The sequence below is a fragment of the Nerophis ophidion genome, linkage group LG22 (genome assembly GCF_033978795.1).
Source record: "Nerophis ophidion isolate RoL-2023_Sa linkage group LG22, RoL_Noph_v1.0, whole genome shotgun sequence".
In the NCBI taxonomy this organism is placed as follows: Eukaryota; Metazoa; Chordata; class Actinopteri; order Syngnathiformes; family Syngnathidae; genus Nerophis; species Nerophis ophidion.
In genome coordinates, this window is record NC_084632.1 from 23,135,034 (window position 1) to 23,162,137 (window position 27,104).

Sequence of the window (27,104 nt, forward strand, 5' to 3'; positions counted from 1 at the left end):
GGCGTCACTAGACCTAATACTGTACTGGGGCACACCTGGGGCACAAATAATTCATGTGAGCGTGCAAAGCGTGCAAGCAAAAACATTTTTAGCACTTATTTATCATAAAAAATACATAAATAGTGCTTTAAACTATGAAATCATATCAGATTATGTTGTATGGATCTTTGATTAACCACCTGAAATTAACTAATGCATTTGACCTACTTGTGCACTTTTTTACTCCAGACTTCTAAACTGCTACTGGTAAAAGCAAAAGGAAGAGCAATGAATCTTTTTGAAATATATATTGCAGTAATCATCTGCAAATTTAACATCAACAAAAGTAAAACATAAAATAAAGCACCCCTACATCTCTGGGTTCTTTTATATTATTTAATTTCCATTTATGGCAATGTGGCTAAACCTATTTCAGATACACAAAACTATAAAATATACACAAAACAATAAAGCCACAGTAGTAGAATAAATGAACAACTGTTGTGTGTCTGTTCAGGGAATCATTTTCTGAGAAATAAACTGTAACATCTCGTTTTCATTTTTGCAAAATGGTCAATCACTCTGGACGGACATGGAAATATTACAGTAACTGTTATACAGTTGACCAGTGGTTCCCAACTGCTGGGTTGTGACATAAAAGTGGATTGTGTGTCATTTTCAGTGAGTCGCAGTCAGATGTGTGCGTGAACAAAAAAAAGTTTAGGGAGAAAAAAATCTAATTGTGGCAACAAAACCAGATATTTTCAGCCATTTTTCTAGTGACTATTAGTGAGTATTTTAGCAAAAGGCAAACCGACTAACAATTTGGAGGAGGACTCAGGACAGACATGGAAATATATTTTAAAAAAATTTAAACGGGGCAACAAAACCTGATATTTTCAGCCATCTTTCTGAAAACAAATACAGAAATGTTACTATTTTTTCTGGAAACAAAACCAGATGCTTTAGCTGTAGCCATTTTTCTGGTGACAAAACCAGATTATTTTAGTCAAAGTCGCACCGATTAACAAGACAAGTCTACTGTGCTATTTTTCTGTGAAATAAACTTGAATGATTTTAAAATTTGACTCACGACTTGATGATACGGAAAAATTTTTTTCTTCCTGAAGATAAACCATTTGAGAAGCACTCAACTCACACATGCTTACTCTTAATCATCATTGATGCAGAACCAGCAGACAATAACCAACATTATGTTTCATGTTCATTGGAAATTCCCCCGACAGCTCGTACAGCAAATGAATATGTTTGTCTTGATACAAGGAATAACGTTAGCTAACTTAGCATCAACTTAAGACAATGATGTTGCCTAGCTAGCTAGGACTTCACTTACATCTCTCATTCCTCGCTGTTTCTTCTCTGCTGCGGGCGAATAACTTTCTTAAATCCATCTAGGAGTTACAGTTTGAGTCAAATCAAAATCAAAATAATGTAATTAACAAATTGTTAATTGATTCTCATCCTCTCTCTCTCTCTCTCTCTCAACCGAAGTCTCGATCCACACGTGAATAAATTACCATATTAACTAGCCATGTGCTCATTGTTTCGTGGAGGGAATACAGTAGCAATCAATTACCATACTAAGTAGTATGTGCGCTGTTGTCTATGTTATGTAGACTTAAAACTCTGAAGCGTTTTTTTTTATCGGTGAAATTTTTACTGGGGCATTGCAAATCAACAGTGAGGCACGTGCCCCAGTGAAATCTGTCTGGCAACGCTCCTGCGCCCAGGAATCATTTTTGGTGATTTTTTTCTTACTAAATGATTTCTTTATTTCTATTTTGAGAGAAAAAATATATTGTAGCGTTGGACGGGATTCTTTAAAAGTCTCTACTCAAAGACATCAACAAATGCTGACACGTTGTACGATCATTACCAGCTTTAATGATCATGTTAATTTTGAACACACCCACACAAGTGAAAGCAATGCGTACTTAGTCAACAGCCCCGCAGGTCACACTTATGATGGCCGCATAAACAACACCAAAACTGTCACAAACAAGCACCCCACTGTGAATCACACCAAACAAGAACAACAAATGCATTTCGGGAGAACATCAGCACCGCAAAGCAACAGAAACACAACAACACAAATACCCAGAACCCCTTGCGACACCAACTCTTCCGGGACTCTACACAGCCCCCACCTAGCTGGGTTCGTTGTCCCCAACAGCCCATGCGTTCATCGCAAAGTCCCGTAGGTGCTGAGGTAACTGGCGTCGTCGACGCCCCCCTGTTGGCGGATGGCTGCCACCACTGTCTGCAGGTAAGTCAGAAGGGGGGTTATTTCAGCATCCTCATATCTCCCTGGGGGTATCTCCCTCTCCGGCAGGGTACTTGAGTCCAAGTGCCCCCGGCTCTGGTCCAATGGCTGGTATGGGGCCAAGCGGTCCCGGTGCAGCACCACCAGCCGGTTCCGAGGTGCCAGTAGTATCCGATAGACCACGTCGGACAGCTTGCAGGGTCCCACCCAGTGGCTAGTGAGCTTTGGGGAGAGTCCTTTCTTTCTCACCGGGTTGTAGACCCAGACATGTGCGCCGGGTTCAAAGGCCTGGCCTCGACTGCGGAGGTCATATGCTCGCTTCTGTTGGACCCCAGCCTCCATTAGGCTGGTCCGGGCAAACTCGTGAGCCTCCTGCAGCCGCTCCACAAGGTGGTAGTAGTAGTCCAGGCCCGGTGCTCCGCTCACTTCTGGTTCTGGGGCTGGGCCAAAAACCAAATCAACAGGCGTACGCAGTTAGTGACCAAACATTAATGATGCAGGGGTGCAGCGTGTTGACTCCTGCACCGCTGTCCTGTAGGCCCAAAGAATGAGTGGGAGGTGTAAGTCCCAGTCTCTCTGCCGCTTGTCAGTGAGAATGGCAAGTTGTGTGGCCAAAGTCCTATTAAAACGCTCCACCAACCCGTCGCTCTGGGGATGCAGCGGTGTGGTGCAAGTCTTTTTCACACCCAGGCGACGGCACACCTCCTGGAATACCTGGGACTCGAAGTTCCGTCCCTGGTCGCTGTGCAGCTCCTCTGGAGCTCCGAATCGGCAGAACATCTCCAAACCAATCTCTCTGCAGTTGTCGCAGCGCTCTAGTCGAGTACCGCATACGCTTCGGGCCATTTTGTGAAATAGTCCATGGCCACTAAGATGTAGCGGTTTCCGCTATCAGTGACCGGGAACGGGCCTAGAACGTCCACACTCACTCGTTCCATAGGGGCCCCCACCTGGAACTGCTGTAAGAGAGCATGGGAGCGGCGCGTGGGACCTTTCTTTGCGGTGCATGCATCACAGCGATGGACATGCATCTCTACGTCACGGCGACAGCCTGGCCAGTAAAAACGCTGCCTCAGTCGCAGCAAGGTCTTGGTCACTCCAAAATAGCCAGTCCCTGGGAAGCCATGCATCACTTTGAGGACGTGAGGCCGCAGCACACGGGGTACCACGAGTTGGAGGGCAGCATGTTGTCCTGTCGGGGCTTCCCAGCGACGATACAGCAGGTCGCGAGACAACAGGAGGCTGTCCCACTGGGAGTACAGTGCTTTGGTCTCAGTGTCCAAGTGCACCACTGTGGCCCATTCCGGCCGCCGCTGTGCCCCCACCCAGCTGCGAGCTCTCTCAAGCACTGGGTCTTGCCTTTGATGGTCGATCAATTGTTAGGGGGTGAAGCAGTCCAAGCACTGGGTCTTGCCTTTGATGGTCGATCAATTGTTGGGGGGTGAAGTGATGTCATGTTGCCTGACTGCAGCTACTGACGGGTCTGGCATGCACCGCTCCTCCGCCCGCCGGCAGAAACGACACGCCTCCTCACAGGGACGTCTGGACAACGCGTCAGCGTTGCCATGCAGGCGGCCTGGTCGATGAGAAATCGTGAAGTCATATTCCTGCAAGATCTCGCCCCCCCTGGCAAGCTAACCCTCGGGTTCCTTGAAGTTCAGCAACCAGGTGAGGGAGGCGTGATCAGTCCGCAACACAAACCTTTGACCATAAAGGTAGGGACGGAAATGGCGAAGGTCGAGGACAATGGCCAACAATTCCCGACGAGTGACGCAGTAGTTCCGCTCTGGCTTGCTCAACCCCCGACTGTAAAAGGCCACCACCTGCTCGCCGTGATTCCCTTCCTGTGACAGCACAACCCCCACACCGACATCACTGGCATCTGTATCAACCACGAAAGGTCGGCTGGGGTCTGGGTATGCCAACACCGGGGCTCGGACCAAGGCCTCTCGCAGCTGTGTAAAGGCCTCATTGCAGCTGTCAGTCCATTCAAATAACTGTCCCTTGTGTGTGAGCTGGTGCAAGGGGCCAGCGATGGTTGCAAAGTCCTTGATGAATCTCCGGTAATAGGAGGCCAGTCCTAGGAAACTCAGCAGCTCTTTAACATCTCTTGGCGTTGGCCAGTCACGGACAGTAGCAACCTTGGCTGGATCAGTGGCAACACCTTGCCCACTAACGACATGCCCCAGGAAGGAAACTTCACGCCGAAGCAAATGGCACTTTCTGGGGTTCAATCGCAGCCCAGCCTGACGAATAGCTTGGAACACATGCTGGAGGTTCTGTAGAGCCCCCTTAAATCCTGCAGCATGCACCAGGAGGTCATCCAGGTATACCACACAGCGATCACGGGGGATGGATGCCAGCACTCTCTCCATCAACCGCTCAAAAGTGGCAGGTGCGTTGCAAAGCCCAAATGGCATCACCTTGAACTGCCAGAGTCCTTGACCTATCGTGAATGCTGTCTTTGGTCGAGCTTCGGCAGCCAACTCCACCTGCCAATAGCCGCTGCGGAGATCCAGGGAGCTGAACCAGGAGGAGCCAGTGATGTAGTCCAACGCATCATCTATGCGCGGCAACGGGTAGGAATCCTTGCGGGTTACATAGTTGAGTCGTCTGTAGTCGACACAGAACCGCCACGAGCCGTCCTTCTTCTTGACCAGAACTGCGGGTGCTGCCCATGGACTACTGGAGGGCTCGATGACGCCCGCCTGGCGCATCTCCTCAATTTTCTCCTGGGCAGCCACTCGTTTGGCAAGGGGCAGACGGCGTGGGTGAAGCCAGATTGGTCGTGCGTCTCCTGTGTCGATGTCGTGGAGTACGAGACTGGTGTGCGTGCAGTCTTCATCTTTCGCTGCAAAAATGTCCTGGAAGGCATTTAGTAAGCTTTTCAGTCGGTCCTGTTGATTGGTATCCAGGCCTTGACTGCTTCGCTCTAACAGTTCTGCAATAGCTTGCTGAGTCTCTTTAGTAGGCGGCCTATTAGTAGAAGGGTTAGGTTGAGACTTCTCCTGGTCCACCATGAAGGCCGTAGCAGGGGATGGCTCTGTGGAGGCTGTCACTCTGCAGGCGCCGGGCTCATCAGTCCCCTGAAGGGCAATTGTTTTCTCACCAAGATGAAGACTTTCTCCCAAAAGGCGTCGCCGCTTGTACAGCTGCTCTCGTGCTTCGTCTGCATGGATTGGTCGCCCGTAACGTCGTTGAAGAGCCTCGCGCATGGCATGCCAATCAGCCAATTCCTCCTCTTGTAAATCGACCAAACACTGTAGGGCTGGGCCTTCCAGGGACAGCGCCACATGCCCTGCGGTTGCCACATCAGACCAGCCATTTAAATGTGCTGCTAGCTGGAACTGAAGTAGGAAGGATTCAATAGAGCCTTCTCCACTATAGTGAGGAAGCTTTGGTGTGGCGATGCTTGGCCTGTAGTCATCTTGCAGGGAATTTGTGTCCACCATCAGCACAGGAGAGGCACTTCTTCGCCTGGCACTCTTTCCCAAACGAGGTGCACTTCCTCCATCCGGTTGCACTTCCACTCTTGTCCCATCAGATTCTTCCCATTCTTCCTCCAAGTAGATGGGCCTCCAGTCCACTGTGGCGGCGCAAATTCCTCTCCCTTACTTCGCACTGAGGTAGTGGAGCCTCCAATCCACCAGGGCAGCGCTTGTTCCTTTCCTCTTCCTGGTGATGAGGTAGTTGATCTTCATTCGGAAGTGCATTCTCCAGGCATTTGATGAGATCCTCAAGTTTCTCTGAGAAAGCCATTCCTCTTCTGACACCAATGTAGCATTGGACGGAATTCTTTAAAAGTCTCTACTCAAAGACATCAACAAATGCTGACACGTTGTACGATCATTACCAGCTTTAATGATCATGTTAATTTTGAACACACCCACACAAGTGAAAGCAATGCGTACTTAGTCAACAGCCCCACGGGTCACACTTATGGTGGCCGTATAAACAACACCAAAACTGTCACAAACATGCACCCCACTGTGAATCACACCAAACAAGAACAACAAATGCATTTCGGAAGAACATCAGCACCGCAAAGCAACAGAAACACAACAACACAAATACCCAGAACCCCTTGCGACACCAACTCTTCCGGGACGCTACAATATGTACACCATGCAATCGCAAATTTTGTTAACTTAGATATTGTGTAATTATGCAAAAATATATTATCAAAAATTCAAACCATTTTAAAATAGAAATAAATACTAATAATAATGATTTCAAAGCAAGTTATCCATCAAATTGTGCGATGTAAAGGGAGCAATAGATTTTGTGGTAAAATTGTGAAATTTACTGTGGGTTTTACAGCATTTTTTCTAACTGAAAAAAACAGTACTTTTTTTTACTCTAATAAACTGTGGTGGCGTTTTGGCATTCAGAGTAATACACCGAAAAATCTACAGTGTGATGATTTGTAGTAAAAAAAAGCAAAAAACAAACTGGCAACTCAGGTGCCAACATTTTACTGTAAAATTGCAGGGTTTTTTTAATTACAGCAAAAAACAAGAACAAATATACAATTTACTGTAAAATTCTGGTAACTGAGCTGCCTTTTTTTACCATACAAACAGCAGTACAGTTTTTCCATTAACAGTAATAGACACTCAATTTTGAGGGGAAATTATTGTAACTTACCATATTTTTTTAAGTATTATTTATTTTTATTTTTTTATTTTTTACTTTTTATTTTTTTGTCCTATCCGGCTTCACAGGCAAATCATATAGTTGATGAAGATGCCCGTATTGGCTGTTCAGATTTACTTTACAAAAGAGAAGTGTAGGATAATTCTCTTGTTGCCCTATTTGTATTTAACTTTATTAAATGTATTTATATAATCATTTGGTGCTGCCGGGCCAGAGGAGGAGGGGATGGAAAGAGAAAAAAGGAAGACGGACAGTTTTTAAAAAATCCCCTGAAAAAATGCATCAAAAAATTGTATAATAATAGTATTCACTGTTAGAAGCAGCACTCTGGGGCCAAACATAACTGCGATGTGGCCCTCAGTGAGTACGACTTTAACACCTCTGCTATGAAGTCTGAACATACAAGGGATATGCTGATCAGCCACAATCAGTATCGAATAATTTTTGTGAAAATGTATGTGATCACCATTGCCAATTAATGAGTTTTAGTGCCAATCACAAACGGCGGTTCTCTTTCGCTGGCACTATATGTTTTTAGTCCCCTGGCTGACAAGCGGCTAGCAGCTAAATATGTATCTTCATACACATTGTTAATAATAATCACTTCTACATAAACTCCAAATAAATGGCATTTTTTCGTATCTTAAATCTTCCAGTACATTATCAGTGGAGGAGGAGGCTAAACATGTTAGGCAACACATTGAGAGTAAATCAGGGGAAGGCCTTATAATAGCTAATCTAACCGCTAAGCTAGCTTTAAACAAAACCGAGAAATAAGTTCTGAGTAAAGTTCAAGAAGTAGATGGAACCACGTTACAGCAGAGAGTAATCAGTTATTAACACAAAATTAACAAATAGATTAATAAGAGTTAAAGAGAGGATAATATAACAGCAACTGTGGGTGTGTCAACATTGTCGCAGTCAGAACACGGCATGTAAGAAGAGGTCGGATCGATTCATAAATTGGTGGTGTCGATTCCAAGGGTATTTTTAGTATACAGTATGATTGATACTAAAGTACTTAGGTAGATATCATTTTTTTCAAGTCATACTCTGTAGTTTTTGTTAATGCTTATAAACTCTGCGAATAATTACCTGCAGACAAGGTGACTTTGACGGCAAAACCCCAAATCATTTAAAAGAGTAGTTATCCATCCGTCTATCCATCCATCCATCCATCCATTTTCTACCGCTTGTCGCTTTTGGGGGGTCACAGGGGGTGCTAAAGCCTGTCTCAGCTGCACATGGGCGGAAGGCGGGGTACACCCTGGACAAGTCACCAGCTCATCACAGGGCCAACACAGATAAACAGATAACGTTCACATTCACATTCACACACTAGGGCCAATTTAGTGTTGCAAATCCACCTATCCCCAGGTGCATGTCTTTGGAGGTGGGAGGAAGCCGGAGTACCCGGAGGGAACCCACGCAGTCACGGGGAGAACATGCAAACTCCACAGAGAAAGATCCCGAGCCCGGGATTAAACTCAGGACTACTCAGGACCTTCGTATTGTGAGGCACATGCACTAAATCCTGTTCCACCGTGCTGCCCAAGAGTAGTTATGTTGTGTAAAATGTATGCGCCAAGAAAATAATCTCAAGACCCCCACCATATAAATTCCTAAATGTGATAGAAATGTTTTAAAGTGCATCAGTCAAAATAGACGTAACGTTATACATATCAGTACTACAAATACCATTAACAAAAATGCCCCAAAACAGCCTACTACCTATAATGTGGGCTTTTAAACGTCAGATCATTGTCCCCCAAAGCGCTATTAGTTATTGAGGTCATTAAAAACTACAATCTTAAAGTCATTGGTCTCAGTTAGATTTGGCTAAAATCAGATACATTTTTCCACTTAACGGCACATCTCCTCCTAACTATACAAGTGCACACATTGCTCATCCCCTTTAAAGGGGTGTAGGGTCACACTAATATCCAATGAAAAGCTTAACCTTAGCCTTTACCTAAGTAACAACTATAAATCATTTGAGGTGCTTAGTATGAGGTCTGTCACACCGCTACCTCTCAATCTGTCAGTTAGGACATCAGGACATGGCTTTGGCCAGACCTTGTCTTTACTTCTAACTCAATGAAGCATGTTGTGCTGCTGGAACTTACAGTCCCCTGGGAAGACCGGATGGAGGAGGCCCATGAGCTAAAGAAGGCCAAATACCTTGAGCTGGTCGAGGCATGAAGAGAGAGCGGCTGGAGGGCTCGCTGTGAGCCAGTAGATATGGGCTGCAGGGGTTTTCTAGGGCAATCTGTGCATCAGGCCATTCAGATTTTTTCGAATCACGGGGTTGCCGGACAGAAGAGCCACCGGAAACATCAGGGAGGCTGCTGAGAAAGCCTCAAGGTGGTTGTGGACCAAGAGGGGAGACGGATGGAATAGTACGCTGCTTGAACACAAGCCGGAGCCTGGTCAGCCCCGGTTGGGTCGCCCAGGCGAGGGTGTATAGATATCAAAGACCCGAAACACCCAATAAACCTCAGTTGTTTACTGAAGATGTAGATCAGGTACCAATGATTTGCACACACACATTAGGTGTGGTGAAACCTGTCCTCTGCATTTGACCAATCCCCTTGGTGATTTGACCCCCGATTCCGACCCTTGATGCTAAGTGCCAAGCGGGGAGATAATTGGTCCCATTTTTATAGTGTTTGGTATCACTCGGCCGGGGTTTGAACTCACAACCTACCGATCTCAGGGCGGACAATCTAACCACAAGGCCACTGAGTAGGTTCAGTCTATTCAGCCTTTAACATGTACACAAACAAGTCTTTCATTTGTAAGTAAGCACTTTATATACATACATATCATTTAAGTATTGTCCTCTTTCAGTAAAGGTTTCCCCAGACAGGGTTTGTTTGATTTACAGCACTTTATATGTATAGAATACATAGGCCTTACCATGAATTGATTTACGTGAAAAACTTATTCGGGTGTTACCATTTAGTGGTCAATTGTACGGAATATGTACTGAACTGTGCATCTACTAATAAAAGTTTCAATCAATCAAAAGCCTACATGCTCAAGTTCAGGCTAGTTACGATACATGGACGTAATTATTTATCTAAACATGTATACACAAGTTCAAGTGTTTCATTTAGTTTTTTGGGTGTTAAATTGCAATTCTTTATTTAATTTACAGCACTTTAGCAATGTTCATTGCTAATAAAGCACTTTAAACTTTAAGTATGACTAAATGCTTCCTTGATTTCCCCTTCCTTACTGACCACCAAGTGACCCCAGGGGCCAGGGCCCGGAGGCTAATACGACGTGTGAAATAAGGTAAATTAAATCAAAACATTTAGTTTTTTCATATACAACATACACATGTTTCTATACATGTCAGGGTTTTGGGAAGCCAAACCCTCAAATTTCTTTCGGCCCTGCAGTTTCGCCTTGCCGCCGTGAGGAGTGTTCCTTATTTCCAGTTCTGAAAGGTGGCAACCCCAATCCTAACCACATCTCACCTGGCTCCTTTCAATGCAAAGGAGCAGCGACTTTATACTCTTAAAGCAATAAGACTGTATAATACATATGTTCCCTTTTGACTGTACTTGAATGTATAATAGACTGTGTTGATATTATTCACATGTGAATAATGTTGAATAATAGACTGTATTTATATTATTCACATGTAAATAATGCTGTATAATGACTGTATTTATATTATTCACATGTGACTAATGCTGTATAATAAACGGTATTTATGTTATTAACATGTGAATAATGCTGTATAATTGACTGTATTTATATTATTCACATGTGAATAATGCTGTATAATAGACTGTATTTATATTATTCACATGTGAATAATGCTGTATAATAGACTGTATGTATATTATTAACATGTGAATAATGTTGTATAATAGACTGTATTTATATTATTCACATGTAAATAATGCTGTAAAATAGACTGTATTTATATTATTCACATGTGAATAATGCTGTATAATAGACTGTATTTATATCATTCACATGTGAATAATGCTGTACAATAGACTGTATTTATATTATTCACATGTGAATAATGCTGTATAATAGACTGTATTTATATTATTCACATGTGAATAATGCTGTATAATAGACTGTATTTATGTTATTCACATGTGAATAATGCTGTATAATAGACTGTATTTATATTATTTAAATGTGAATAATGATGTATAATAGACTGTATTTATATTATTTAAATGTGAATAATGCTGTATAATAGACTGTATTTATATTATTAACATGTGAATATTGCTGTATGATAGACTGTAATTATGTTATTCACATGTGAATAATGCTGTATAATAGACTGTATTTATATTATTTAAATGTGAATAATGATGTATAATAGACTGTATTTATATTATTCACATGTGAATAATGCTGTATAATAGACAGTATTTATATTTCTCACATGTGAATAATGCCGTATAATAGACTGTATTTACATTATTCACATGTGAATATTGCTGTATAATAAACTGTAATTATGTTATTCACATGTGAATAATGCTGTATAATAGACTGTATTTATATTACTCACATGTGAATAATGCTGTATAATAGACTGTATTTATATTATTCACATGTGAATAATGCTGTATAATAGACTGTATTTATGTTATTCACATGTGAAAAATACTTAAGTGTTTATTGTTTATTGTGAGCGAACTGTGGTGCTGAATTTCCCCCAGGGATCAATAAAGTACTTTCTATTCTATTCTATTCTATTCTATTCTATTCTATTCTATTCTATTCTATTCCTCCCGAATGACAGTGCATCTCACACGTGGTCACCTTATTGCAAACACACGGATTGAGATACACCTTTGCAAATTATTTTGCTCCGATATTATTTCCATGGGGCTGACACGCCTCTTTGAGCTGTGTGCTTACCGAAACCAAAGTGTGTATTAAATATCATGTTTGGCAGGAGAAATGCGGCAGCGTGAGATGTCGAGCAAAAAACACCCACATGTCGATGTCGAGACTGCAACTGGTGACAAAAGCCACAACAGGAAGTGGCGGCCTACTCTCAACACCCTTTCTCCAACGCATCATTCTTCAGTTGAGCAGGTGCTTTTTGGCCATGAACTCCACGTCACGGAGTAAAATGTTATTTGTTGTTCAGTAATAGAATAAATAATGTTGTTTTGTGTAACCAGATATTACAGAGCTGTAAAATTACATACTTGTTACTATATAGCAAAAAGGGAGATGTAGATAACCATCTCACGCAGTAGGAAACTTATTTGCATAATTTTCCGTTTTCCTTTTTTTTTTTTTTTTCGACAGAAGATCATACTTATGCATATATTTAAGAAAATGATGACAGCTAAGGTCTTTAAATAGCAAAAAACCTCATTTACCTGACACCGCCTGCCCACGGCCGTAATGGACAACTTATGAAGACTACAAAGTAGCGCGCAAAGAGACTCATTTTCACCACAACAAATGCCTTCTGAAGCCACAACATGGACAGACAAGTGCTAAGAATGCATGTGAGGCTAAAACCACACCGATACACATCAATTCAGCATTCATTGAACTTGAAATCCCAGGTTAAAATGAAGACCAAAATGATAGTATTCAAAACCAGGATTTTTTTTTTGTAGGAAAATGTTCAAAATATTATTGTACTATACCAGGGGTGTCAAACGTCCGGCCCAGAACAGGTTTTATCCGGGCCACGGGATGAATTTGCCAAGTATAAAAATGAGCCAAAATTTTGTAATGGAAAAAAAACTGCTGTTCTGAATGTGTCCACTAGATGTTGCAATAGCAATTCTTTGTCTCTTTGTAGATGATGCTACATATGTAAGATAAATAAACCACATGATATTAGTGCACCAGTCGAAGAAAAAGGGCAAACTGCATAAATAACATCCTGTAATTTGATTTTGATATTATTATTTTATCTTGATAGATTGAAAATGAACATCAATGAGTTTACTGATGAACATTATCACATCATTTATTCAGAAAGTATAAACAACGACAAATAAAGATAGAATACTATTAACCGCAACATGTAAGTGTAAAAAAAAAAATACCCAACAACATTATAATTTGTACATTCTCAGAATGTGCTAGTTCTATTTTTAAACAAAGAAAACAATCTGAAGTTGTCTATTTTTAAGTCATCCTGCTGTGATTTTACCATTTATGCCCACTTCGGAGTAGATGTTTCTCCTAGTAGCTCCCAATCTAAAATTAGTTTGACACCCCTGTACTATACTATACTGTACATCTTTCCTAAATAGAAACTCTGTAAATTAGGGGTGTCCAAATTGCGGCTTGGGGGTCATTTTTAGTTACAAAACAATTTTTTTTAATGGCCCTTGGCATATTCTAAAACTAAATTGAATCCATTATTAATGAGATATTATTTGACATTACACCAGATTGCTTTGTCACCTTTAGCATAAGGCTAGGACGTGGCTGTTTTGACTTACATTGGATGTTTTTTAGCATCTTTAATGCACAAACAAATATATCAAAGTGGCCACCAGCATTATAATTGGTCTGTATTAAACAATATATATAGGGTTTTTCTTTAAGAATTAGATTGATCTAGAAAAAGCTCAATCACCCAACAGTGGACTGTAAACAAGTCAGTAGATTTTGCAGTCAAAAACTGGCAGCTCAGTTGCTAGAATTGAACTAAAAATATATAACTATATTATAAATATAATAAATATATATATATAATACATAAAACTTCTATTTCCAGTAATGTACTGTAAAAACAGCAGCCATATATTTTACGGTAGAAAACTGGTCACCATAATTTTACCATAAAAAAACAGTTACATCGTTTTTCCATTTACAGTATACATCCATCCATCCATTTCCTATCGCTTATTCCCTTCAGTAATGCACTGTAAAAAACACTTGTCGATAATATGGGAAAAAAACTGGACACTCAGTCACCAGAATTTTAATAACACGTCGCACCGTTTTTCCATAAACAGTAATGCATCGTAAAAACGACAGTAGATTTTACGGTAGAAAACCGAAAACTCAGTCAGCAGAATTTGCCTGTAAAAATAACATGTGGCACCGTTTTTCCATTCACAGTAATGCACTGTAAAAACAACGACCATAGATTTTAAACTAAAAACGGGAAGCTCAGTCATCACAATTTTACTATAAAAATAACATTGGTACCGTTTTTTAATTAAAGTAAATCACTGTAAAAACTGCAAATGTTGATTTTAAAATCAAATACTGGAAGCTCAGTCATCAGAATTTTACCATCAGAAATTTACAGTAATGTAAAGTAAAAAAACAACCATAGATTTTATGGGAAAAAACTGTCAGCCCTGTCGACTGAATTTTACCATAACAATAACGATAGTACCTTTTTTTCCATTTGGGGTAACGCATCGTAAAAACAACGACTATAGATTTTATGATAAAAATGGCAGTTCAATTGCCAGAATTTTACGGTAAAAATTTAAGTTATACCCTTTTTCGATTTACATTAATGCGCTGTAAAAACAATGACCATATAGTTTATGGTAAAAAACTGGCAACCCAGTCATCTGAATTTTACCATAAAAATCGAAGTAGTACTATTTTGCCATTAATGCAAAGTAAAAAAAACAAAAACGTTTTATCGTTTGTTCAATTACAGTAATGCACTGTAAACCGACCATAGATGTTATGCTTAAGATTGACAGCCCAGTCACCAGAATTTTGCCTTAGAAAAAAAACTTGCAGTTTTTCTATTTTAAATAATTTGCTGTAAAAACAAAGTTTTTACAATATTTTGCGATTTAAAAAAATAACTGGCAGCTCAGTTGCCACAATTTTATGGCCTACGAACAACATTAACACAGAAATAAGATATCACTCGTGAATCATTGGAGACAATTTTCTCCTACATCCCAGTAACCTTTTTCTAATTATTAGAAATAAATGAAGCATGCATTGTAAATGTACATGCTGAAAGTATACTTTTGCTGCAAAAATTATTTGTACTAGTCATGTTTTCAGCAAACATTACTTACAGTAAGTGGGATTTTATGACTGTTTGGAAAAGGGCACTTTTGACTATTTTTTTCATCTGCCATTCTTTCACTGACATGATTAATGCAACTACTGTATAGTAATATTGTATAGGCCAAGGAGTATTACCTTTGATGGATTTAACTGAAATTATTCAAACTCGTATCGAGTATTTATTTGTATATCTGTCTGTTTTTAGCATTTAACAATTGCTTGCAAAAAAAGACAACTAATTCAAAAGTCAGATGTGAGAAGACGTGTACTTCCCCCCGGCAAAATAGGCAAAACATTTAATAAGGTCCAACTCTTTAAATCTTGTTTTTTGATTCCAAATTGTATTTTATCATAAATTAAAAAACACATTTTAAAAACAACTTTGTAAAGTGACATTTTCATAATTATAACAGTAATAAAACAATAGAAAGAATAAAAAACACAAATAATATGCAAAATTAAGAAATGGGATCCATCTATCCATTTTCCACCGCTACATAATAAAACAAATTTAATGCCAACGCCTAATAAAAAAGAACAACATTACATGATTTAATGTTTATAGTGTTTTATTTGATCAAATAAATGTCGTTTGTGTAATAAATACATTGCTCATAGTGATACTGTAAGTGAAGAACTTAAAATAAAGACAAGTGAAACAAGTATACAAAAATAAAAATGTAAATACTGGAGTAATAGTATTACAGTATTTTCTGTACTTACTGGTGGTGAACAATGAAGTAAATGTATTGGCTACACAGTAAATTCACAGCAAATTACCGGCCAATAATTGCATTACTTTGACAGTAATTTACCCAGAAATATGTTTACAACAATCTACTGTCACTGTAGAGTGGTAAAGTCAAAACAATATGCTTTAACTTCACAATTGTAGTTTCATACAGTAAATGAATTACAACTATATACTGTACATGCTGATTTTACAGTTAAGAGTGTTTCAATGCAGAATTACAGTGCTTTGTCGTACCTAAATTACAGTAAATTGCCAGTAGTTTTACACATTTAATGTAAAAAATAATGCTATTATTATTATTATTCCTATTGTATGCCAGTAATACTATTGCTTAACATGGCATAATCTGTTATATTTGTGGTGTTGTTTTTGACAATTCAGTCATAGTTTTGAGCACAATTTGTGAAATAAAAAAACACATTTGAATTAATATAATCATCAAAAATGTACAATTCCTCATACAACATGTGATGCATGATACAGCATAGTGTGTCGAAACATCTAAATATGGTTTGATTTGGGTTATATTTGTTATTTTTCACGTGATAAATAAGTTAAAGAGTACTTACGTTATACTTCTTCCCTCCAAGTAGACCAAGGTTGTTGCTTGTGGGACAAGATGCATCTGCTGACGTGAGCATGTGTCAGGTGCACAGTACAGAACCAAGTGGAACTTACAGACACGCCAAGCCTACTCTATCTTTACGAGGACATAAGTCTCCGGAATAATTCGCCAATAGTCAGTTCCGACAACCTAATGCAATTCAAAGAGACAGTTTGCTGTAAGGAGCATCCGAAGCTGCAAAAGGTGAAACTAAAATATGCCAATCAGGTGTATTTACCAGCAGTCATGAGGAAGCACCACGACAACATGGACGCCGTGGGCCTCTGTGACACCAGGCCGAGCTTCTATTCATGACAAGCAGAACCAAGACATAGACCGGACACGTGATTTTTTTTATTTCTTAGTTGTGCACGTCGCAAATTCCTGCATCCGGAACTGAAGAACACCGAAAAGTTACTGGACTTTAAACTGCATCTGGCAAAAGACCTGCTGAGCTACCCAAAACCTGACCATGTCAGCAACTAACACGTATTATTCTAAGTGTGTTATTTTCCATTACAAAGAAGAGGAACTGCTTCCTGGAGAATAATTTGTATTCATACTACAGTAGACATGATGTAAAATATATAACAAATATTTATAGAATTACAAATTGTTATTTTTAGGCAGGAAATCACAATCATGATATTGGATAATTACCATATTTTTCGGAGTATAAGTCGCACCTGCCGAAAATGCATGACAAAGAAGGGAAAAAACATATTTAAGTCGCACTGGAGTATAAGTCGCATTTTTGGGGGAAATTTATTTGATAAAACCCAACACCAAGAATAGACATTTGAAAGGCAATTTAAAATAAATAAAGAATAGTGAACAACAGGCTGAATAAGTGTACGTTATTTGATGCATAAATAACCAACTGAGAAGGTGCCTGGTATGTTAACGTAACATATTATGGTAAGAGTCATTGAAATAACTATAACATATAGAACATGCTATACCTTTACCAAACAATCTGTCACTCCTAATCGCTAAATCCCATAAAATCTTATAAGTCTAGTCTCTTACGTGAATGAGCGAAATAATATTATTTGATATTTTACGGTAATGTGTTAATAATTTCACACATAAGTCGTTCCTGAGTATAAGTCGCACCCCTGGCCACACTATGAAAAAAACTGCGACTTATAATCCGAAAAATACGGTACATTTTTCTCGAATTTCAAGTAGAGCTAATACAGCAGCATTTTTCAACTGGCGGCCCGGGGGCAAAAACCGGCCAGGGAATGACACCGTAATGGCCCCTGAGTACACTTCCAAACTTGGGAGACATTTTTGCAGCAAATTCCTCTTAAACACTAGAATGCTCCTGTTGTACAGAGGAACTTGGGCCAATGTAAACACATTGGCAGATCATTGCATTGGCATTTTACCCTTGCTAGCACGGTGGAACAGGGGTTAGTGCGTCTGCCTCACAATACGAAGGTCCTGAGTAGTCCTGGGTTCAATCCCGGGCTCGGGTTCTTTCTGTGTGGAGTTTGCATGTTCTCCCTGTGACTGCCTGGGTTCCCTCCGGGTACTCCGGCTTCCTCCCACTTCCAAAGACATGCACCTGGGGATAGGTTGATTGGCAACACTAAATTGGCTCTAGTGTGTGAATGTGAGTGTGAATGTTGTCTGTCTATCTGTGTTGGCCCTGCGATTGTCTAGGGTGTACCCTGCCTTCCACCCGATTGTAGCTGAGATAGGCACCAGCGACCCCCGCGACCTCAAAGGGAATAAGCGGTAGAAAATGGATGGATGGATAGCAAACATAGAACACTTAGGGTCAAACTTGTGATTTAAATAAGTGAGGCTTTCCTTAAGGCACCCCTTTAAGTCCTCTCCTTTTTAGAAGTTGCAAATTTTTATCAGTAATGTTTTATGGAAATATTCTAAGGTGTTGCTGTTGCTTGTTTACTTCAGATGCAGTCAGTAGTCATTTGGTATACTAGTGGTGTTCCTGAAGGTTCCTTTTTAAATCCTCTCTTTTTCATCATTTGGGCTATTCAGCTGGTGGCCTGTGAATTCAGCTCAAAAAACATGTGCGAGACTTACATTTTTGCAGCAGATTCTTAATATAGATAATCTTTGACTAACTTCTCTGCAGAACGGCCTTAAAAACAGCAGAACGCTCCTGTAACTCTTGACAAAATAAATAGACCAAAATCTATTGTTTACTGCAGAAGACGCTGTTTCTCCAAAATATACAAAATAATAATAATAGTGAAGGGGACATGTAACGTGTTAGTCCCAACACTGGATATAACCAGTGTTGGGACTAACCCGTTACAAAAAGTAACGTGTTACTGTAACACCGTTATTTTTGGCGGTAACTCGTGTCTGTGTTTACTAACAAGACATCATGGCGGAGCCGAAGCTGAGTTTTTTAACATGGTGATATTCTCACTACTTTTCTTTTGTCAGGCACAAAGAAAAGAAAATTTTTGTCAAATGCAAGTTGTGTCTTGGATCAATTGTGCCCAAAACAGCAATTAAAATTTGCTGAAACAGCTACAAAAGCAACATGCTTCGACGAAGCTGGTAAAGAGAGACACAGACTCCGATGCCACTTCACCCCCACCACAACCACCTCCACCACCACCTAAGGATTTTAACGGAGGGACTGCTAGCCAGGACAACATTGATAGAGCCATCGCAGCATATGTGCTAGAAGACATGCAGGCTATTTCTACAGTGGAGTCACCCGCTTTTAGGCGGCTAATTAGCATGATATCGGGCGTCAAACAGCAAATGGCACGAAAACAGTTTCCAAGTTCCTGGACACAGTGGACAATGAGCACATAAAAATGGAAAGCAAGCTAAAGAAGACGACTATCCAAACTCTGCCTCTGCTCATCATTCAGCACTGAAGGTACACACACTCTGTGAATTATCTTATGTACTCTTTCATTCTAGACATCTAAAGTGTTTGATTATTACATCACTCTAAATGTATGGACTATAAAGTTCACAAACATAAAGAAGGATCCTAGTCGGCCAGGCCAATCTTTCCTTTTCTCTAAACTAAAATTGGGGAAATTTGTAGAGTGTTCTGGGCTTCAGTACAGTGTTGATCTCCTGAAAAACATGATTTTATTTCACAATACCTTGAGATAAAAAAAATGTCTGGTTAGGCGTGTGTATAGCAGTATGTGTGCTATGTATCATGACATGACAAATACCGTATTTCCTTGAATTGTCGCAGGGCATATAGTATGTGCCTGCCTTGAATTACTGCCGGGTCAAACTCGCTTCCCAAAATAATTAGCGCATGCTTAGTATTACCGCCTGGTCAAACTCGTGACGTCACAAGTGACACTTCCCCTGTCATCATTTTCAAAATGGAGGAGGCTGATTTCAATAACAGTAATTTGAAATAGCATAAAGGGAAGAAGATTAAGAGCTATTCAGTAGGATTCAAGGTCCAAGCTTACATCACACTCAAATTTTTACTGCATACCTTTGGTGAGTGGCTGAGTGAGAAGAGGTTTTAAAATAATTAGCGCATGCTTACTGTTACCGCATGCCTTTGGTAATCACAGGGGTGAGAAGAGGTTTTAAATTAATTAGCGCCCCGGCGGCAATTCAAAGAAATACGGTAATCATGTCATGTGTGCCTTCCTTGGGTAAAGCCAGGTGTTGTGAAATGTTGTTATAATGCGGTTTGTTACTTAAGTATATTATGTTGCGGCTATTTAAAATAGTTTTTTCAATTTGTTCTGGCCTGAAATAAATTGGCCGTTTGAAACACATCTTTGTCTTTGTGTGTTGTATGTAGACCACATTGCTTAGCAGAGTTCAGTGATAAAAAAAAAAGAAGAAGTAACTCAATAGTTACTTTTCACAGTAGCACATAACTTTTTGGTGTAAGTAATTGAGTTAGTAACTGAGTTACTTTTGAAATAAAGTAACTAGTAACTGTAACTAATAACTGGTTTTCAGTAACCGACCCAACACTGGTTATAACCCATATGAAAGGTTGGTTCCCGTTGTAAAAACAAAGATGTGGTATCTTTCTTAGAATCAAATGGAGGATTTACAATTTTCTTTTGCTCATGAGCTTTAAGTTATTAATAGAAATATATGAGAAACAACTCTCACCAAATTAGGCCACATGGTGGCAGTAGCTCGCTGCACAAAGATGTGATTTATTTTGCTGCTTGGCTCAGAAAGCAGAAGGTTGTAAAGCCGGACCTGCAAACTGGGAGCACAAGTTTGGAAAGTGGAAGTTATTTCTAAAGAGAATACACTATCAAGGTATGTTATAGAGCAGAGGTTTTCAACAAAGGGTCCGTGTAGTTAAATAAAAACATTTAAAGTAAAATCAAAATATCCATTCATCCATTTCCTACCGCTTGAAACATGAATAATGAATTATATTATTATATTCACGTTAGCGATTAGGACAGGGGTCACCAACGCGGTGGCCGCGGGCACCAGGTAGCCCGTAAGGACCAGATGAGTCGCCCGCTGGCCTGTTCTAAAAATAGCTCAAATAGCAGCACTTACCAGTGAGCTGCCTCTATTTTTTAAATTTATTTATTTACTAGCAAGCTGGTCTCGCTTTGCTCGACATTTTTAATTCTAAGAGAGACAAAACTCAAATAGAATTTGAAAATCCAAGAAAATATTTTAAAGACTTGGTCTTCACTTCTTTAAATACATTCATTAGTTTTTTTACTTTGCTTCTTATAACTTTCAGAAAGACAATCTTAGAGAAAAAATCCAACCTTAAAAATGATTTTAGGATTTTTAAACACATATACCTTTTTAACTTTTAAATTCCTTCCTCTTCTTTCCTGACAATTTAAATCAATGTTCAAGTAAATTTATTTTTTTATTGTAAAGAATAATAAATACATTTTAATGTAATTCTTCATTTTAGCTTCTGTTTTTACGACAAAGAAAATTGATGAAATATTTATTCAAAATTATTACGATTAAAATTCAAAACAATTATTCTGGCAGATCTAGAAAATCTGTCAAATCAAATTTAAATCTTATTTGAAAGTCTTTTGAATTTCTTTTCACATTTTTGTTCTGAAAAATCTAGAAGAAATAATGATTTGTCTTTGTTAGAAATATAGCTTGGTCCAATTTGTTATATATTCTAACAAAGTGCACATTGGATTTTAACCTATTTAAAACATGTCTTAAAAATTCAAAAATTAATCTTACTAATGATGATCCATAAATTCTTTTTAATTTTTTTTTCAAAAAGATTCGAATTAGCTAGTTTTTCTATTAATATTTTTTGGTTGAATTTATCATTTTAAAGAGTGAAAATAGAAGATAAACTATGTTTCAAAATTAAATGTTCATTTTTTTCGTGTTTTCTCCTCTTTTAACCCGTTCAATTAAGTGTTTTTTTCATCATTTATTCTCTACAAAAAACCTTCTGTAAAAGGAAAAAACATGTACGACGGAATGACAGACAAAAATACCCGTTTTTATATATATATATATATATATATATATATATATATATATATATATATATATATATATATATATACAGTATATATATATATATATATATAGATTTATTTATTAAAAGGTAAATTGAGCAAATTGGCTATTTCTAGCAATTTATTTAAGTGTGTATCAAACTGGTAATCAGTACCCAAGAAGTAGCTCTTGGTTTCAAAAAGGTTGGTGACCCCTGGTTTAGGGTATTTAAATATTACCGCGGCAGTTGCCCGATTGTGTCAGATATGTGTGGCAAGAAAGAGCAAAGTGGTTTTCCATTTTTTTTTAAATACAATAAAAAACTTAATAAAAGATTTGTTCTGTTGTTATCAATGCACTCATGTTAAAAGTACATGGTGTTCATTTATTCTAAAAAAAAAAAAGAATGGTGGCTTTATGGCAGGCAGAAAAATCCTTGTTAATGTCAACTGTTTCCCCAAATTAGTGCACATAAAGGCTATACTACTGAATTAATCAAACAAACTAATCGACAGATTACTAGATCCCTACAATAATCGATAGCAGCAGCCTTAAATATGACACAGCTGTCAGGATGTACAAAAATGGTGATTTGGTTCTCGCTAACCCGCGTATTCATATTGTATGAATATGAATATCCTTTTTAAATCAAAAATAGATATTTGGCCCTGGCGGGCCGTGTGTTTCCCTTCAGTGATGTCCGACTTCAAAGATTACCTCTCAAAATACTATTATTGATGTCACCACATGACCATTGCTGGAGAAATACTGTACGGAAACACATTTACACCGTAATCACGTCAACAGTGTACAAAACGGGTTATTTTCTGGCGCATTTAAAAAACAATTAAAATGCATCAGCAATTAAAACATACCTTATGTGTTACTGTCAAAATTAACATGCAAAAAACATTAATAGTGAATAAGTTATTTGAACTCACAATTAGTAGGACCTATTTGACACCGTATAAGCCAGCGATACCCCTCGTCGTCGGCTAATTCGAGTGGAAATGGTGAGCATTTCATCGCCAGAACAGCTGAGCAGGTTTGTGGAGTTGGCCGATATTGTCTCACAAGATGTACTTTCTCTTTAAATATCCTTCTTGAAAATGGCTTTACAAATCTATATCTGCCAGCTAATCAACGGTTTGTTCTCCTTCTCTGCTAACCCAGTCTGGCTACGGGGCAACACTTTCCGCTTCCTGCTAAATTGAAGCTTGTGAATGGATACTCACTTTGGAATTGACAAGTGTGTATCAAATCACAGTCTCGTTAACATCAGGCTACTTAGATAGGCTACTGTCAGCAACTTGTGATCTGATTGGTTTTCGCAACTGTCCCTCAAATCTGTGTGGTCTCAAATTCATCCGATAACGGTCCCGATGATTATCCAATCACAGGACTTGTAAACGCCACGTTCAACGTGAGGCCATCAAGAAGGCCTTACTGACAACAACTCGTGATCTGATTGGCTATCAGAACTGTCTATCAACTGTATGTCCCCATTCACTTACAGTGCATGGACGCCCGCATCGTTGATTCTGAAGGCCTCTGACAGATTTGGTACAGCATGGCAACATAAGCTAGCTGAAATCTGATTTTACACAAAATAAAAGTAAAAACAACACTGGAAGGAGCATAATATGACATGAAAAAATATGAATACTTTTAGATATTTAGAGAAAGTAAATAAAACATTTTTTTATCTTTAATTATGATCATGATTTCTGTGTATGTTAGGCCAGCAGAGAAGGGCTTGCTGGCCCTGACAGCACACCACTGGTATTTGGCATTATTAAAAAAACAAAAACAACTATCCACGCTTTTTTCAGTCTGATAAACTAAGCTAATTTTTTTTCACATAAAACCCCTCACATTATCGGTATGTCTAACTTTTATAAATAGTAACAAAGCATTATCAGTAGGAGGTTGTAATAAAATATCCCATGCATACAGAGGATCCCCGCCTTTTTGCGATTCTGTATTCGTTACTCTATTCATCACTTCTAATTACCGCCTCCCTAGTGCCTCCAGGGAGGCACTAGAGCAGCGGGTTACTGACCCCCAATCTAGTCGATGGATCACTTAATCAAATATTCAAACTATATACTGTGTTACTGTGGCCAAAAATAATAAATACCGTATTTCCTTGAATTGCCGCCGGGGCGCTAATTAATTTAAAACCTCTTCTCACTCCTGCGCTTACCAAAGGCATGCGGTAAAAGTAAGCATGCGCTAATTATTTTAAAACCTCTTCTCCCTCCGGCACTTACCGAAGGTATGCAGTAAAAATTTGAGTGTGATGTAAGCTTGGCCCTTAAATCCTACTGAATAGCTCTTAATCTTCTTCCCTTTATTACCGGTATTGAAATCAGCCTCTTCCATTTTGGAAATGATGACAGGGGAAGTGTCACTCGTGACGTCACGAGTTTGACCAAGCGGTAATACTAAGCATGCGCTAATTATTTTGGGAAGCGAGTTTGACCCGGCAGTAATTCAAGGCAGGCGTGTACTATATGCCCTGCGGCAATTCAACGAAATACGGTATGCTTAATAAACAAAACCTCTGCCTTGTTTTAAATTAATACTTAGGCCTACTACGCTACTGTGTTTTAATCTTGGTCATTGTGGAAGTACTTGGAGAGCCAAGTGTTTTCTGTGGTAGTACTTGGTGAAAATATTTGGAGAACCACTGCTCTAGGAGCTAGTAATTTAAAAGGTCATATCCTTTCGACCCTAACAACATGTTTAGTTGTACTCAAATGTTGCAATAATTTAATAACCGGGTTGAATGCTGTAAACATCAACATCTACAAATAGATGACTGTTCTTAAATATGAACTCCATTCATGCTATCAAATCATACTTAATTCGACTGGTGGTTTTGATTAATGGGAATAAATATTTACTGAACATTAAAACCTTGGCATGGTATGAAAGATCTACTTAGTTTGACTGGAGAGTCCTCAAGTACCATTACACAGTACTTTTATTCTATTTTTGGTCTTGGAAACAACCAGCGGGGAACATGACTGGTCTGGGAAAAAAGCTTATTCAAAAACAAACCAGTCAGCCAACCTTTAACATTAAACGTGTTTTCAGTCGAAATCGTGCCAAAAAAGCCCTCATGGGTTTTTTTCTGTGACATTTTGAAAAATCCTAGACAGCTCTCAAGTTAAATTTCAGTGTTTTGACAGGTACAACATATAAACATGTGAAAAACACACATATGGTGCATAAAGAGCAGTTTGTTCAGTAATGCCCATTATAATGAATCAACTGTAGGATTTAAGTTAATTGCAAGTCAAATATTGTGGCCTGCATTTATATTGCGCTTTTACTATACCTACACCTTACCCAAAGCGCTTTACATTGTACGTCACATTCACCCATTCACATGCACAGACGGCAGAAGCTGCGCCAACGATGACCCATCAGTAGAAAAGTGGATGAAGTGTCTTGCCCAAGAACATAACAGCCGTGACTAGGAAGGCACAAGCTGAATTCGAACCAGGAACCATTAAGTTTCTGGCACGGTGTCTCTATCACCTGAGCCACACCGCCACTATGTTTAAGCTATATTGGAATCTAACATACTTATCATGTAGTTCAATGTTGTCCCTGCAAAGACACAGCATTATACAGTACAAACTTGATAGATGATTTATTCCATTATTTTAAAATAGAGTTGAATCAGTCTATCTAGTACAGGGGGAGTCCAAATTGTGGCCCCGGGGACATGTTCAGCTTGAATTGATCTGCCCTCGGCATCATCCATCCATGAGAAGTTGGTGATTCAATATGCACACCCCATTTCCATATGAGTTGGGAAATTGTGTTGAATGTAAATATAAGTAATTGGGAAGGAGCATGTTCACCACTGTGTTAGATCACTTTTTCTTTTAACAACACTCAAAAAAACGTTTGGGAACTGAGGAAACTAACTGTTGAAGCTTTGAAAGTGGAATTCTTTCCCATTCTTATTTTATGTAGAGCTTTAGTCGTTCAACAGTCCGGGGTCTCAGCTGTCGTATTTTACGCTTCATAATGTGCCACACATTTTCGATGGGAGACAGGTCTGGACTGCAGCCGGGCCAGGAAAGTACCAGCACTCCTTTACTACGAAACCACGCTGTTGTAACACGTGGCTTGGCATTGTCTTGCTGAAATAAGCAGGGGCATCCATGATAACGGTGCTTGGATGACAACATAAGTTGCTCCAAAACCTGTATGGACCATTCAGCATTAATGGTGCCTTCACAGATGTGTAAGTTAACCATGCCTTGGGCACTAATACACCCCATACCATCACAGATGCTGGCTTTTGAACTTTGCGCCTATAACAATCCGGATGGTTATTTTCCTCTTTGTTCCGGAGGACACCACGTCCACAGTTTCCAAATATAATTTGAAATGTGGACCACAGAACACTTTTCCACTTTGCATCAGTCCATCTTAGGTGAGCTCGGGCCCAGCGAAGCCAGCGGTGTTCCTTGGTGTTGTTGATAAATGCGTTTTGCTTTGCATAGTAGAGTTTTAACTTGCACTTACAGATGTAGCGACCAACTGTATTTACTGACAGTGGTTTTATAAAGTGTTCTTGAGCCCATGTGGTGATATCCTTTACACACTGATGTCAGTTTTTGATGCAGTACCGCCTGAGGAATCAAATGTCCGTAATATCATCGCTTACGTGCAGTGATTTCTCCAGATTCTCTGAACCTTTTGATGGTTTTACGGACCATGGATGGTAAAATCCCTAAATTCCTTGCAATAGCTCGTTGAGAAATGTTGTTCTAAAACTGTTCGACAATTTGATTACAAATTGGTGACCCTCGCTCCATCCTTGTTTGTGAATTACTTAGCATTTCATGGAAGCTGTTTTTATACCCAATCATGGCACCCACCTGTTCCCAATTAGCCTGCACATCTGTGGGATGTTCCAAATAGGTGTTTGATGAACATTTCTCAACTTTATCAGTATTTATTGCCACCTTTCCCAACTTCTTTGTCATGTGTTGCTGGCATCCAATTCTAAAGTTAATGATTATTTGCACAAAAAAAAAATGTTTATCAGTTTGAACATCAAATATGTTGTCTTTGTAGCATATTCAACTGAATATGAGTTGAAAATGATTTGCAAATCATTGTATTCCGTTTATATTTACATCTAACACAATTTCCTAACTCATATAGAAACGGGGTTTGTACTCAAGGATGCTCTTGTGTTGATGCTTCACCAAATTGTCTTTCTATATGGCCTTCAGCATATTGTCATACTTACAAGAATGTAGGGCTGGGCGATATGGCCTTTTTTTAATATCTCGATATTGTTAGGCCATATACCGATACGTGATATA

At 39.2% G+C, this 27,104-nt stretch overlaps 1 protein-coding gene across 5 annotated transcripts in view; it reads right to left on the bottom strand.

Moving 5' to 3' along the window:
* Positions 1–27,104, bottom strand: part of LOC133540703 (tyrosine-protein kinase ZAP-70) — a 90,389-nt gene that overhangs the window by 21,476 nt on the left and 41,809 nt on the right. The window contains exons 1-2 of one of the 5 annotated variants that reach the window (XM_061883530.1): positions 16,532–16,592; positions 16,259–16,443 (exon numbers count right to left, since the gene is read on the bottom strand). The exons of 1 other annotated variant lie outside the window; for it this stretch is intronic. The gene's annotated coding sequence lies outside the window, so the exon portion shown is untranslated. Of the gene's footprint in view, positions 1–16,258; positions 16,593–27,104 lie in introns of those variants that run through there. 3 more of the 5 variants (XM_061883531.1, XM_061883532.1, XM_061883529.1) reach the window with 3 other exon arrangements.